The 16,287-nt window shown below is 34.3% G+C and overlaps 1 protein-coding gene across 2 annotated transcripts in view; it reads left to right on the plus strand.

The window, feature by feature from the left end:
- Positions 1-9,079: 9,079 nt before the first annotated feature.
- The window catches only part of MACC1 (MET transcriptional regulator MACC1), a 29,993-nt gene continuing 22,785 nt past the window's right edge, over positions 9,080-16,287 (plus strand). Inside the window, exon 1 of one of the 2 annotated variants that reach the window (XM_026678012.2) lies at positions 9,080-9,447. The gene's annotated coding sequence lies outside the window, so the exon portion shown is untranslated. The remainder of the gene's footprint in view (positions 9,448-16,287) is intronic. The other variant, XM_087947210.1, reaches the window with a different exon arrangement.

Consider the following 16,287-nt stretch of genomic DNA (forward strand, 5'->3'; position numbering starts at 1 on the left):
ATAAACAAAGTTAAAGAAGAAACAAAAATATAAATGCCGTATATTTATAGATACACATATATGGATAAAAGTTGTATAATAAACATTTAAATGAATGGAAGTCATAATACATTATAATTTACATTACTAATGTATATTAATAATTTATTGGTTTATAAATTGCTGGTAATATCAGTTCTGCAGTGCACTAGATACCTGGGGCTGTATGTTTGGCTTCCCAGTGCTGAATATTAAATCTTTCATCTCTAAGCTGAGAACTGAAAATCTATTTTTTTTGTCCAGGTGTTCAATTGTTCGCTTTCTTGAATGATTGGCTTCATTTTGAAAATTCATTTTTATCATACTGTCAAAGAAGCTAATTATTGGAAACAACAATGGAATAAAAATAGATTTCTACTCATTAATGAATTACTACAACTGGCCTCTAGTTTAGTAGACATTTCTTTCTTGTGTTAGTCCTCAACATATACCACAATTGAGTCCAAAATTTCTGTTACTAGGTGAGACAGTTAAGCAAGCTTTGCCCCATTTAAATTTTAACATTGAAGTTTACAGAAAATCCATATTTTCTGTTACCAATGTTAAGGCTTCTGTCTTGAAGTTTACAGAAAACACACAGAGAGGTAATTATTAACATTTTGATTCTCACCACTCACTGGAGCACAGAAATGGGAGTGATCAGAACCTTTTACCACCAGGCTAAAAGTTTACCTACTAATAAAGAGGAAAAAGAATAACAACTAAAACACATCAAGGAATCCTCAGAATTTATGGTTATCCTCACTGAGTCTTATTAAATCCAAAAGAGACCTATAAATAGCTCCTCCATTACAGACAAAGAAGAGAACAACAAGCATAGCAATGTTGTCATTCCATAAGTTACAGGAATATCTGAAAAACTCAGAAGGATTTTCAACCAACATAACATACACATATATTTTAAAACTTTGGGTGCCCAGCCCCTAAGCTGTGGCCCATTCACAGAAACAGGACATGGAAGCAATGGGCAAGCGCATGTGCAGTTTCATTTGTGCAAACAGCAGGTGTGTGTGGCTGCTGCTTGCGCATATGGAGCTGCAAGTGTGTGTGGTTGACCAGAACCACTTGCCCAGAACCATTCCCTCTCCCAAATACTTTCATTTATCTTCAATATTATGTTTATATATTTCTAAATAGTACACTGCAATGTTTTTAGTTTGGAAGCATTCAGATTAATATTTATCTTTAAAAACTAATCACATCACGAGGACTTCCGGTTTGCTAGCCTTCGGCGGCGGCAGGGATTTGCCACTGTGCGATCCCTGCTGCGTTCACCGCCAAGGTTCCCCCGATCCATTTGGATCTGGGGATACAGCTGCCCTGTAGAGGCAGCGGAAGATAGGGGGATCCGGCAAGGGGTTTGGGGTGCCGCAAACCCCTCCCCAGCCGGCTAAACTCCCTTTTCCTGAGGCGGAGGAACGGCGGTCAGCAATGGCCGCCACGAAGAAAGCTGCAGCCAGGTAAGCAAGTGCAGGAGGGAGAAAGCTGAAAGAAAAGTGAAAGTTGCTTCTAACTGGGACAAGACGGGAGAAAGTGACTTGGAACCTTGAAAGCTGTTAAGTATCTATTGTTCCTTGCGAGAGTTACAAGCTGCGAATACCTTAAAGGGAAAAGTTTTTTTTTCTTTGTTCGACTCTCCTTCCTAAAGTGACAGCGGGAAAAAAAAAATCTTTTTGGCTGTGAGTGGGAAGGGAGAGTGAAAAAAAAAATCTGAGCAAAATTTGAAAATAAGGAGAAGATTGCCTAGAATTGCAAAGAGTTTAAAAATTTCCAAAAAATATATTTGAAAAGGATTTGTGATTACTTTAACCCCAGAAAGAGACAGTCAAGAAGAAGAAGGTATCTAAAAGAAACAGTCTGTTTGGATTGTTTGGTGATTTTGGAACCTTTGGAAATTACTTCTGATTAAATCATCTGGGTGGTTGTTTGGAAAAACTTTTTCTCTACACAATGGCATCATCTATGGATGAATTGGAACTTATATATCAAAAATTTGAAAGAGAAAAACAAGGAGGGGAAGATGGACTTGGCACTATTTTCCAATACTTAGAAATGGCGGTTTATATTTATGTGAAGCAGAATGAGGATAATGGGGACAAAGAAGAGGAAGAAGCCATCTTTGGTGAGAAAAGGACTTTGATTGGAGAAGGGAAAAAGCGGAGGTCTTTAAGATCTGGAAAAACAGCCCAAAAAGAGAAGAATAAGGTGAAAAAGGGACATTATGTTAAGAAACAACAGAAAGGGGGAAAGCAGAATAAAAGGGAGGTGGGGAGACAAGGGGTTAAAGAGGACAAGGAGAAGAAGAAGCAAGGGAGAAAGGAAGGGATGAGAAGCCTTAATGGTGGGGAGCAAGATATTAAGAAGCAAAAGTTTTTCAGAGATAATGGATAAGTCTTATTGTTAATGGGATTCTAGAAAGGTACATAAGATTGCATTTTTATATCTGTATTTAGAAGTAATTATAGAAAATTAGAAATAATATGTAGTTTAAAATGTGATAAAATATTTAACATAAACAAGTGAAATTTTTGTTAAGAAAAAGGGAGTACTGTAATGAAATATGATTCAAGATTGTGATGTGGGGGGTAATAATCGTGGAAAGCATAAGTGTTCCCACAAAGGCATGATATTCAATTGAAATGGATAAAATGTTTAAGATATAAATGATTGTTAATATTAATAATTAGAAGATGGTATATTAGCAAACCCTTTGTGAAATGAGATTTGAAGTAGAAGAAGGAGGAACATTTCAATGAAATATTGAGCTATAATATGTGATGTGGGGGAAATAATTTTGAAAAATAGGGCTCTCATAAAAGCATGTGATTTAATTGAAAAGTAATGAGTTAAACATGTAAGATATGAATGAATATCAATATTAATGAATAGATTTGTATTATTTTTGATAATATAGTATAATTTTAGAATGTACCAGACAGAATCCCAATGTATGTTATGTATTTTATATTAAGTACTATAAATATAGGGGAAAAAGACAAAGGCATCATACTCCATATAGTGTATAGGAGAAGTACTTCTTCTTTTTTTTTAAAGAAGAAAAATAAATGATTGGCTGGAATAGAACAGACAAAGAATAATAAATATTACTATATGAATTGAGAGGAGATAAAAAAAATTGAGAAAATTTAAAGGAGAGGAGAAGTTATATAGAAAATTGAAAATGTTAAGAAGATATGAAATGGTATGTAAAATGAATATGAAATTGAATTTGTGTCTGTACCAAGAGTTTTAACCCGGGATTAAGCAACTTTCAGAAAAGAGATTTTTTATATTTTTATGTTTTGTGTTTATGTGTATTTATGTATTGTTTGTCTTGAAAAATAAAACTTGTTAAAAAAAACAAAAAACTAATCACATCACTTAATACCATCTTTTTACTGTGTTTCTACAGTGTGTGTGTGTGTGTGTGTGTGTGTACATACATACAAATACACATTCACACACACACTATATATATTTGTTTTCTTAAGTTTTCGCGGGTCCTTACATGTATGGCATTCAGCTTTGTTCGGGTATTTTCCCACGTCATTGTAGTTGTGCTTTTAAAGTTGTAGCAACGTTTCGGCAGAATCTCATCTGCCATCATCAGAAGCCTATATATATATATATATCCAACGTCCTGACACTTGTCACACTGCTGCCTGACTTTTTCTGCGGCCAGTGAGTAGCAGCACTGGCATGGCATGTGGCATCCTGCCATGGGCAGTGGCACTGGCATGATGAGACATATGGCATCTTGTTGCGAGCAGTGGCATGGGCACAATGCACCACATGGTTTCTGGCCGCAAACAGCCATGGGCAGCCACAGAAGTCAGGCAGTGACACACCAGATTTTGGGACATGGGAGGCCAGGTTGTGGCAGTCCTAAGTAAGCAGATGCAGGGTGCGTGGGACAGCCCCATCCCTGCCACCCCTTGGAACTGGTATGTACTGTATTTATGACAGTTGCAGCATCCTGGGGTCATGTGACACTTGTTGTGACCTTTTGACAAGCAAAGTCAATGGGTAAACCAGATTCACTTAACAGCCTTGCTACTAAGGTACAAAACCAGCTGGGGCTATAGGCCAGTCATTTTCTCTCTACCCTAGGAAGGAGGTAATGGCAAACCACTTTTGAAAAGCCTTGGCAAGAATACTATAGGGACTTATCCAGGCAATCACCAAGAATCAGACATCATTGAATAGAAGGTGGGGGCGGAAAATCAGCAAATAAGTAAAATATCTGACATTGAAATGTTCCACTTAACATTTGTTTAATTTTTATCCATACAATTTTCCTCATGTTTACATTTTTAATTTTATTGTTAGTTAAAATTTATATCTAAAAGGCACTCCTTGTTTTTCATTGTAGAGCAAAATCAGTGACAATCAATCAGAATTTAAACAACAGTATACAAACAGATAAGGATGCATATCAGATGACTTATAATGAGGCATTTTTAAAGTAGGTGCTATTAGGTTCTCCACTTCGCCACTCTGTATGTTCATATGTGGTAAATATCAGTCAGAGTCTTTAAAAATATGCAGTTCACTAACTCTAGTGCCTTGTTATCAAGTTTGGTAAAGATTCCTAGGGCACTGATAAGTACATTATAGTGCTTATTCTGCATACCAGACAAAGGTCATGTTGAGAATGACAAATTCTTTGAAGAGAATATGGTTATGCAAGGCTTACTAGCTTTCAGTGCTGAAATTCTATTTTTACTGCCTTTCTGCTGTTTTATTACTAAATATTTTTATTATATTTATTGCATGCTGCCCTGATATTTACAGAAGAATTAGTGTTCTTTATATAAAATAAAATACAATAAAATGTCACTGCTGAAAATAAAATTCATTTTACTATCACCCATAAATAATATTTGGGATAGTATCATATTACAAAAATTAGAAAGAATTTAGTAACATCTTTTTCAGAATGACAAGCTTACACTTCTTAATAAAATATATTACTTTAGTCTGAAAAATTCAGACAGACAACTACTGATTTTTGTGTACTAGATAACATGGCTCTTTTCTCACAAAATCTTATTACAAAATGATTTTTAAATTGGGAAATCGACATACTCCTGTAGATTTTTACTTTGAAGTATGTCAATTGATTTCAATAACAATTTGATTCACGGACATGTCTCAAATATCAGTGTTATAAATATAATAATTATAAAAAGAGAGTTTCCTTGCAACAGCTCCTACTTGTGGCTTTATTTGAGAAATAATATTTCAAACATAATCCAGGAGAGTGGCAATTCAATATGGTTATCACAATAAGAAATATATATTGTATCAGCAGATGGCAGCACTTGACTGATCTCTTCCGAACTAAGAAGATAAGCAGGATCTTAATTATTAGCTCCAGAGTTGCCAAGCACTCTACATTATTTTGATTCACATATCCACAACAACCTAAAGTAGTCATTCTCTTGTTAGGCCTCATAAATGTATGTAAAGTGTGGAATAGTTGCTCAATGTACATACTTTTTCCTTCATATATAGTACACTTATCTATAATAAAAAATATGTAGCTCTAGTCCTTAGTACTCTGAGAATAGTTGTTTGCATATAGATGCTTCATCATCCAACTAGTAAAGTTGAATAATGAAATGTCTGCAAACAACAACGAAGCTCAGAGAGAGCGTTCCACATTTAAGAATGTTTACCATTTTGCTGAAGAGATCCTTTTGCTATCCATTTTTATCTTTACTACATTGAAAACTTAGTTACCTCACTGTTCCAGGTCATTTAATAACATTTGACACATCAGTTTCTATACTAATCCTTGGAGACTACACTTCCTGCATGCCATTCTTGAAAGAACTGTCCATTTATTGCTATGTTCTTCCTGCTCTTTTTACAGTTACTGATTCATAAGAACTTCTCACATCCCATGGTTGAAACGCTTGTTCAGAAGTCTCTGGTAAAGCACATTAATAAATTACAATGACTTCTGTACTCTTAAATTTAACTGTCTAGAAGCTTAAAAACCTCAGACAAATCCTGTCCTTCTATATCAATTTTTAAAAAAAGTTTAGTGTAATGTCTCATCAGGTTTACAGAACTGTTCTTATTAGGCACTGGCAGACTGGGTAACATCCAGAAGCTTGTTTTGTAATAACCCCAATGAGCTTAAATAATGCTAAAAGATTGTGAAAACAGAATTTGAAGGTCACAGAATTGGTTATTCATGCAGTGTTGATTCAGAGGAAGCTTATGATGAGACAGTTCTTATGCTGATTAATCACACTGTCTTTCACACTCTCTTTAAGTAACTCTTGTTCATAGTATGAACAACCAGATTCCACTCCTGATAGTAATAGGCGTCATTACTCCCCCTTTTAATTATTATTTTTTGCTCAGTGTTGTTATAAATAATTTAATGAATCTCTTGTTTAGGTAAACATATAGAAACATAACCCTTTGATTTAAAGAAACAATGTAAGGTAACTTTGCTGTGTCTAAATCTCAGAAAGACTTAAAATGTATAATATAGTTATAGTTAATGTATAACTAATGTCCTTAAATACAGCACTTTTTTCCTTTTTTACAATTTACCTTTGCCAAGAAAAGACAGCATACTTTGACACAGAAGTTAACAAAGTTTGGAATACATTTGAAGGATGTTATAGCAACGGAGGACCTAACTTGCCATATTCAGCCCCTAATACATCCATCCCAAAGGAATTCAAAAGAAAAAGCTGAAAAAAATTGCTGCATGTTGCCTTGGGTTTTTGCCAGTAAGAATTGGTGATACCAAGCAATATTGAACATGTAAAATGGAACTCTGTGTCTGTGTATATAGAGTATGTACATATAGTTATCTACAACCTTATATTCCTAGATGTCTTGAATGATAACTGGAAGATTAAAAAATATGATGGATATTATGTGTCTCTTGTGTCTGGATAAATCCGTTTTGTTTTGTTTGGAATTTAGACCTCACCTTTTTATTCATGCCTCACTGTTCTTTTGTAATTATCCTAACCTCAAACTATTTAACTATTAAAGCAACATAATAACCACAATTGGTTTCATGACTAACAAAAGAAGAAAAAAATAAAGAATTCAGTAGACAGTTACTCCTGTATTGTTACGGACTGCCTGAAAGGTAAGTTCTTCTACAAAATATTCTTATTAATCCATTCAAGCACACGATAGTTTCTTAGCCAATATCAGGAATGAGCATTCCAGATACTATTGTGAAGAACTGTGTCAGAAACCAGAATTCAAAAGTTATTTGGTGTAATCATCTTTCAGCATTATTAATATAATTACAATTATTGTCACAAGCAATAGATCAGCACTTGCAGAAAAATGCTAGGAAAAAAATCCATTACTTTAATGTAATTTAATGTAATTAGAATTCTAATCTAAAGTTCCATTAAGGGGTAGTGTAATACTTAAAGTCAGAAATCATTTAAAAACTAATAGAATAATTAACCCCATATTCAACTTCCAAGGCTACCAATTACCAATTCAGCACTTCAACAGAATGATTATTGGTTGTAACTGTTATGCTATCATATAATGAGCATGAGAGATGGGAAAGCAATGGGCACAGTGACATCAAGACATCAAAGTATAGGTAGATATGCATAAGCGCACCGACGTGCCTACCGTCCCTGTCCTATTGTTTCTTTTTATTTTTCTTATATGTATCCATTTCATGTATTCATAACCACGTTTATAATTTTACCTGTTGTAATCACTTGATAAAATAAATAAATAAATAATTGAATAAATAAATAAATAAATGTCATACTATACTGTACTGTATATCATTTCATGACTGCAGAAATTACATAATTATATCTTTTGTGTGCTGTCAAAAGAGCCATGATATCTTGAACTGAATGTCTCTAATCTAATTCAGGACAAATACCCTATGACAAAGCAGAACAGAAGCTGTGGAAAAGTCATTTTCAAAATATTTGTAATCATTGTCCATTAAATAAAGCTTCAGTAGGTAAATACCCTCTCTCTATACTTCCAAACAACGGAAGGAGGATTATGATTCTAATTGTATTTATGTATGTCTCAATTCCTATGATATCATACTCCTCTTCGTTACCCTACTAATAACCAGATCTTCCACATGTATAGAGAACATCAGGTCTCACAGAAGTTTGTCCACATTATCCCACAATAGGGATAGTGCCTAGGGCCTTCAAAATGCCTTGGATACATTTTTTTAAAAAGCACTAAAATCACTATATCAGTTTGATGTAGGAGCCACAATAGAAATCAGCAAAGATGGAATATGGCTTCCTTTGGCATGGAAGCTGGCTGGGTAACTGACCACTCTCTCTTTCTTTCTTTCCCAATTGTTGTGGGGGCAAATTCAAAGCAAAGCAAAACATCATATATGCTACCTCAAGTTATGAAAAGTAAAAGGCAGGATATAAAATATAAAATGCTATTCCTTATTATGTATCTGATTACAATGGTTTATTGAATAATACACCAGTCCAGCTGTACATCTGGATTGTTATACAACAGGGTCTACAAAGATAAATGTGCTTACAGCCTTCCAAGAACAGTGATGGCGCTTGCCTTAGAAATAACTAGACTAGAGCTACCTGGGAAAAATCCTTATGAATTTAAATTTAATAAAATAATAATAAAAGTATGCAAACACAGCAATATTCCTGGTGCCTGTATTACTGTCCCACCAGGCCTAATAAATCAATAAGACTGACAAGATATTTTCTCCCCTTCTAATATTATCTTCTACAGCTGCTGGTCTACCCCAATTTGCCTGCTTGCTCGCAGTTCAAAGTTTCTCAGGTAATTTGAAAAATAAGATTTTATCTTATATTTCTATATTTCATACATTTTTGAAACCTAGATTCTGTAATGGCAGATGTTAACTTCTACCTTCCCTGGCTTTTTTATATCCTACAAATTTTTAAGGCTAAGAAAAATGGGAGACAAGAATACAGAAAAAAAAAATGGGAGAGCAAGAATACATACGTAGTTAAATACTCATTGAGATAAAGCCTGTTTAAAGTAAACAAACTCCACACAAAACAAAATGTAAACTGAGCTATTCTCTCCTTGTCTCTCTTTCCGGCCCAAGGTGAAACTCTTAGTAATCAAACCAGTTCTCCTGGTTTCATTTGGAAGCTCAGGTGAAGAGAATGGGCTTATGGGTAGTGTAGTTTAAGCTCTCCTAAACGCCTGGCTCATTGGAAGCTCGAAAACAGTTGTAGGACTCAATTTTCCAGAAGGCGTTGCCACCACTAGACGAGGTGTTGCTTCTAATTCGGAAGGTAATCAATTCCACATTTAGGAAACCCGCGCGGGATATCAAGAATCCTGAATCACTCATAAATTTCTAAAGTGATGCTTCAGGATAATTAACCGCTGCAGATTTGGGGCAAGAGAAAGGTATGACTTTGTTTAAATTGCACGTTTCAAATGTTAAATGAGAAATAGCTAAGATGGGAGTAGACGGAGAAGAGTGTGGTGTAGCTCTTTCACGGGATGAATGCCCAAGACTGAGCTTGGCTTTTGGGAAACTTAGTTCACAACTACCGTCTTTCCTCGAGCATGTGTACAACCATATTATCCCACCCTGGTTTCTTCTGTAAAGACTTCTGTGTTAATCAAGCCTTGGTTTATACTCTAAGAGCTTGTGAAGTTAGCAGGAGATACTACGGTAGAGTTTGTGGGTGCTCACAAATTTGAAATTCTCATCCAGGCGGGCGTGAGAGTCCCTTTTCCTTTGTTTTGTAGAACTCATTTTTAAAACTATTATCCAGAATGGCATAATGCATTTAGTAGTTTATTTTCTCGTTCCAGTTTGATCTATATTTTTGTGGATCGTGTAGTGGATGCCGATCTATAGCATAAAGAACCTAATTTCTGCTTGCAAGGAAAAATAATAAAGTTTTAACTTGGATAGTAGAAACGAACTGATTTCTTCGTAGTCGTATACATCCTTCTGGGTGCTGCCTTGCCACAAAATTCACTGAGGAGCTGAACTAGTTAGCAACTCTCGCCCAAATTCTCTGGTAATGTGAGGATCACATGGACAGGGGCAGAGAGTGGGAGAGAACAATATCCGCCATTCAGAGTTTTTGGGAAACAAAAGTGAGTTAGAAATATAAAAAGGGCGTTTTCAGTTACTCCTGTTGCAGTTTTATTTTCTTGTACGTTTGTTTCTGTAAATCAGATTTTGAGTGGTTATTAACTGTGGTAGTATTTGCTTATCCATGGCTTATAGGTTATGACATTAAGTTTTTTCAAGCCAAATATCACATTATAATATCCTGATTATGAGTTTGCTAGGCAGCTCAGGGCAAAATGTTAAATGCGTAGTCAGGTGGTTCCCACTTGAAAGAAAAGTAATATTCAACTGTATCTTTCAGCTATGCAAATAGAGCTGTATGTCATAATAATTCATTACGGCCTATAGTATTCTGTGCAGGAAATAGGTAAAATAAATATTTTAACCTAAACAATACTTTGTAAGCTGGGGCTTTCAACAGAATTAAGTTGAATTGATTTGTTAGAAAGCATATTAATCAAGTAAATCTTTATTGCTAAATGTGTATGTGTATTTCTCAGTGCCTGAAGCTTTAGATAATGATCAGAGAAATAGCTGTCTAAAAGAAACAGCATTTTGGCTTCTTAAAGATGGATACATTTATTAATAAATAATAATGAAGTGAATGTACTTCATAAAAAAAACAAGGCATGTTTTCCTGGAAGATTCTACACTTTTCTATATAAAATAATATAACATTTGATAAACAAGGTAGTGTTTGCAAAAGTTCTAGAAATGTTCAAAGAACTCTCATAGTTTTAAATTGCATAACTGAATATTATAAACTACCCAGAATTTTTTGGAATGACTAGCCATATTAAATTGATCAATAGTAACAATGTTCTGTAATATTTTTCTTGCCAATGTATATTCAACTTGATGGGAAAAATAGAAATCTTCCCAAAGAAGAAGATAATCTTGATGAAATCTTTGTAGAGCATTCTTCTACTTGATGATGGGGCAGTAGCTGTAGGTTCTTGTCTTTCATGGTACAATAATTTCTTCCTTGGCTTCTCTGACTTCCCATAATTTAGTTACCTCTCAAGGAAGATTGATAGAAGATTGTATTAACTCCTGGGACTCCTGCCATTGGGAAATCGTTGGAGAATTCCTTCTCCTGAATTTTTCTGAAAAATTCAGAAAAATTGACCACCCAATTCTTTCCTCACAAATTTATATATTTTTAGAAAGCCATTTGTTCCCAGCCTCCTCAATATTTGTCTAAGAAATGTTTACTTTGAGTTGAATGTCCTAAAAATCTATTTATAAATACCCAGAGAAAACCCATTGTAAAAAAAGTTTCTATTTTAAATCAGTTACAATAAGACATCATTGCCCACTGCTTTGTAATGAGTTGAACTGTAACTCCTATAATTCACATGACATGCTGATTGACGTGTTACTATATATAGTCTAATAATCCGGAAGATATTATGTTGTGGAATACTAAGACTGGTGCACTTACAAAATTCATGTGTGCATTTAATTTTAACACAGGGCAATGAAAAATGTTTTAAATAATTAATAATATAAAATTTTGTTTTTGCTAGGTACAATATTGGGAAAATGTTGTAATATAACTTAAGGCATACAGAATTAAATTTTGTCTTGTAATCTGCTGTACATGACAGTATGCTCTACCAGCTATTTTTGGTCCAATATGTTTCAAATAAAATGAAAGTGGAGATAATTTGAACTGAATGTTGATAACTGCAAAATAAATCACACTTGTAAATCAACCCTTCCTAATTTTTTTTGTCCTTTTCAAATCATTGTAACTTCCTGAAAAACTACTTTTGTGAGCTGGAAGATCTGAATGATATCAATGAAGGAGGAAATAGGTATTCACAAGTACCATTATGACTAAAGAAAAGTGAGTTAGCTTCTTCAGATTTAGAAATATATGAGTTTGGGCATGCCCATATAATTTTCTTGGCTGCATCATGAAGTGATTTACCATTGATTTAAAGTTTTTAGAAGGACCTATCTAGGTTCTAATCAGATACAACACTACTTAGCTCTTTCATAAAATCACTTGGATTCTCCTGACTTCCAGTTTGCAAGGCTTCGGCGGCGGCAGGGATTCGCGATACTGCGCGATCCCTGCTGCGCTCGCTGCCAAGGTTCCCCGATCCGCTTGGATCTGGGGGATATAGCTGCCCCGTAGAGGCAGCTGAAGACAGGGGGATCCGGATAGGGGTTGGGGTGTCACAGACCCCTCCCCAGCCGGCAAAACCCCCTTTCCCAAGGCGGAGGAGCGGCGGTCAGTAATGGCCGCCACGAAGAAACCTGCAGCCGGACAAGATTGTGCAGGAGGAAGAAAGTCGGAAGAGCTGTGAAAGTGGTTTTTGACCGGGACAAAGCAAGAGAAAGTACCCTGGAATTTTGAAAGTTGCTAAAAATACATTGTTTCCAGAGAGAGTTACAAGCAGCGAATGGAACTCTAAAAGGGAAAGTTTTTTTTCTTTTTACTCTTCTTCCTAACGTGACAGCGGATGGAACCATAAGAGAAATCGGAAGACCTGCATTGGAGGTAATTAAATGCTGAAGGGATAAGGATTTCTGAACATTTTTAAAAAAAGAATCTTTTTGCTGTGAGTGGGAAGGAGAGGAAAAAAAATTGGAGCAGAACTTGAAAATAAGGAGAAGATTGCCTAGAACTCTAAAGAGTTATTAAACATTAATAAGACTTCTAAAAGATATATTTTAAATGGAACTTTGTGACTAAACTTTAACCCCAGAAAGAGAAAGTGAAGAAGGAGAAAGTATTTAAAAGAAACAGCTTGTTTGGATTGTTTGGTGATTTTGGAACTTCTGAGAATTATCTCTGATTAAAAGCACTTGGGTGGTTGTTTGGAAAAACTTTTTCTCTCTACAATGGCATCACTTGTGGATGGATTGAAACTTATACCAAAAATATGAAAAAGAAAAGCAAGAAGGGAAGGATTCTCTTGGCACTCTTTTTCAATTTTTAGAAATGGCGGTTTGTACTTATGTAAAGCTGAATGCGCAACAGGATGACTGGGACAAAGAAGAAGCCATTTTTGATGAACAAGTGACTTTGGTTGGGGAAGGAAAGGAGAAAGAGAAAAAGGAAAAGAAGACTTTAAGACTTGGAAAAATAACCAAAAAGAGAAGAATAAGGTGAAAAGGGGATACTATGCTAGAAAACAACAGAAAGGAGGAAAGCAGAATAAAAGGGAGGTGGAGAGACAAGGGGGTAAAGAAGACAAGGAGAAGAATAAGCAAGGGAGAAAGGAAGGGACGAGAAGCCTCAATGGTGGGGAGCAGGATGCAAAGAAACAAAAGTCTTTTAGAGATAATGGGTAAAATTTATTGAAAAAGGGATTCTGGAAAGGTACACAAGATTGTATTTTTACATTTGTACTTAGAAATAATCATAGAAAATTGGAAACAATATGCAATTTAAAATGTGATAAAATAGTATAATTTAGTGAAATTTTTGTCAAGAAAAGGGGAACACTTTAATGAAGCGATTTAAAATATGTGATGTGGGGGGGAGGGGAATAACTATGGAAAGCATAAGTGTTCCCATAAAGGCATGATATTTAACTGAAATGGGTGAAATGCTTAAGATATAAATGATTGTTAATATTAATGATTAGACTATGTTATCCTAGTGAATTTTTTGTGAAAGGAGAGATTTGGAGTAGGAGAAGGGGGAACATTTTAATGAAATAATGATTTAAAATATGTGATGTGGGGGGAAATAACTATGGAAAGTAGGTGCTCCCATAAAAGTATGTGATTTAATTGAAAGTAATGTGCTAAGTGTTTAAGATATAAATGAATATTAATATTAATGAATAGATTTGTATTGGTATTGATAATATTGTATAACTTTAGAATGTACCAAACAGAATCCCAATGTAAGCTATGTATTCTATATTAAGTATTATAAATGTAGGGGAAAGAGATAAAGGCGTCATACTCCAATTAGTGTACAGGAGAAGTTTTCTTCAAAGAAGAAAGATAAATGGATAGCTGGAAATAGAACAGACAAAGAATAATAAATATTATGATTCGAATTGAGATGAGATAAATAAAATTAAATTAAGAAAATTTAAAAGAGAGGAGAAGCTATATAGAAAATTGAAAATGCTAATAAGATATGGAATGGTATATAAAATGAATATGAATTTGAATTTATGTCTGTACGAAGAGTTTTAACCTGGGACTAAGCAACTTTCAGAAAAGAGGTTTTTTATGTTTCTATGTTTTGTGTTTTTGTGTGTTTATGATTGATTGAGCTAATAAAACCTTGGAGGAATGTTAGAAAAGGATAATGGAGAATAAAAGATAGAAGAGATTAAAGCAAGCCAGAAAGGGAAAATAAGTATAGTGAATAAAAACATATAAAACAGATAAATATAGAAAAGAAATATAATTGAATAAAAGTATAGGGAGAAATAATGAGGAATTTGAAAGGATATCTATGTGTCTATAAGGAGATGTCTTAATGATGTATAAAATGTTTTATTTGTTTAAAATTTACAAATAACTTTCAGAAAGGAGGTTTTATGTTCTTATGTTTTATGTTTTGTATGTCTTTAAAAATTAATAAAATTTGTTCAAAAAAAAATCACTTGGATTCTGATCTTATTTGTATAAAATATTCTCATACGACAATGTATGTAACAATTGTAGAATGCAATGGAAAATTCTAAAATTCTACAAATTCTTCCCTTACGTAGTTGACAAGGCCAGCATATTGGTGAAAGTCCTGGGCTTAAAATTTTGAACCATTTGTAGTCATTAATGTATTGTTGAATTATAACTCCTACCATTCCTTACCAGTGAATATGCTGTTGAAGTTTGGCAGCGTTTTAAGTGCCATAGGTAATCATCCTTGATATTGTTATAAGACAAGCAAAGTAGTGGATTCACGTGGTAGCCCTTTTGTTTAAATCTGTGTGACATCTGTATCCACTCAGATGTTAGCAGGTTTGCTATACAAGCTAAATATATAGGAACTTGGTTCCTTATGGAAAACCTGATACATTGGTGATGGCATATATTTGATAAAGATTTGAGACTATAATAAACATAATTTCTTTTGGTTAATTGTACAAAATTTGATAAACCCAGGTATTTTGCTCAAGTTAATTCAATATCCTCTAGCAGTTAGTTCAGAGCAATAATAAAAGAGTTCATTAGGGTTATGATTATTACTTGTTTAATGTATTCTATTTTATTTTGAATAGCATTAACAAAAATGCTGTTGAAAGAAGAGATGAAATTTATTTGGCAAGGGAAAAAACCCAGAATAAACGTAAAAGCAATGCAGGATATGAAGAGCAGGGGAGGCCTAGCATTTCCAAATTGGGAGTTATATCACATGGCCACTTCGTTAGTTTGGCTGAAGGATTGGGTGAACTTAACCAACAAAAGAATATTATTTTTAGAAGGCCATGATTTACAAAGGGGGTGGCACGCTTTCTTATGGGATGTAGGGAAAATCAATCAAAATACTTCCATAGACATTTAATCAGAGACGCACTATTAACAAATTGGAGGAAAATACGGAAAAACATTACACAAAAATACCAGTATGGATTTCAACAATGGAGGCAATGATTCACCCAAACAATTTGGAAATTACCAAAATGATTAAATACAAAGATTTACTGGACCCACAAGGAAATTTGAAACCGAGGCAGGAACTTCAGGAGCAAGGACAAAAAATTGATCAATGGGTTTATCTTCAGATTCAAAGCAGATACAAACAAGACAAAAAAGAATTCGGAATCAACAATAAATTGCAACAATTAGATAAAATTTTATTAGGATCAAATAAAAAAACATAACAAAATTTTATAATTACTTAGAAACAAAACTAGAAGAAGAAATTGTAAAAGGAAATATGATTGCTTGGGGTAAGAAACGTAGGGCGCAGCATCACATTAGCGGAATGGGAGAAAGTTTGGGGCAGAAACAATAAGATTACCAAATCGGCGCATATAAGGAAAATCTTTATAAAATGTTTTATAGATGACATCTCCCTCCTTCGAGGATAGCGAAGATGCACCCCAACATGAGTCCGCATTGCTGGAAGTGTAGGAAAAAAGAAGGAACCTTTTTCCATATGTGGTGGTCTTGTGCAGAAACCCAAAAGTATTGGAAGAAAATCAAAACTTGGTTGGAAGAAATCACCAAAA

This window comes from Notechis scutatus, chromosome Z (genome assembly GCF_049901735.1).
Source record: "Notechis scutatus isolate UNSWTSFEM ecotype Mainland chromosome Z, rNotScu1.2, whole genome shotgun sequence".
Classification (NCBI taxonomy): domain Eukaryota; kingdom Metazoa; phylum Chordata; class Lepidosauria; order Squamata; family Elapidae; genus Notechis; species Notechis scutatus.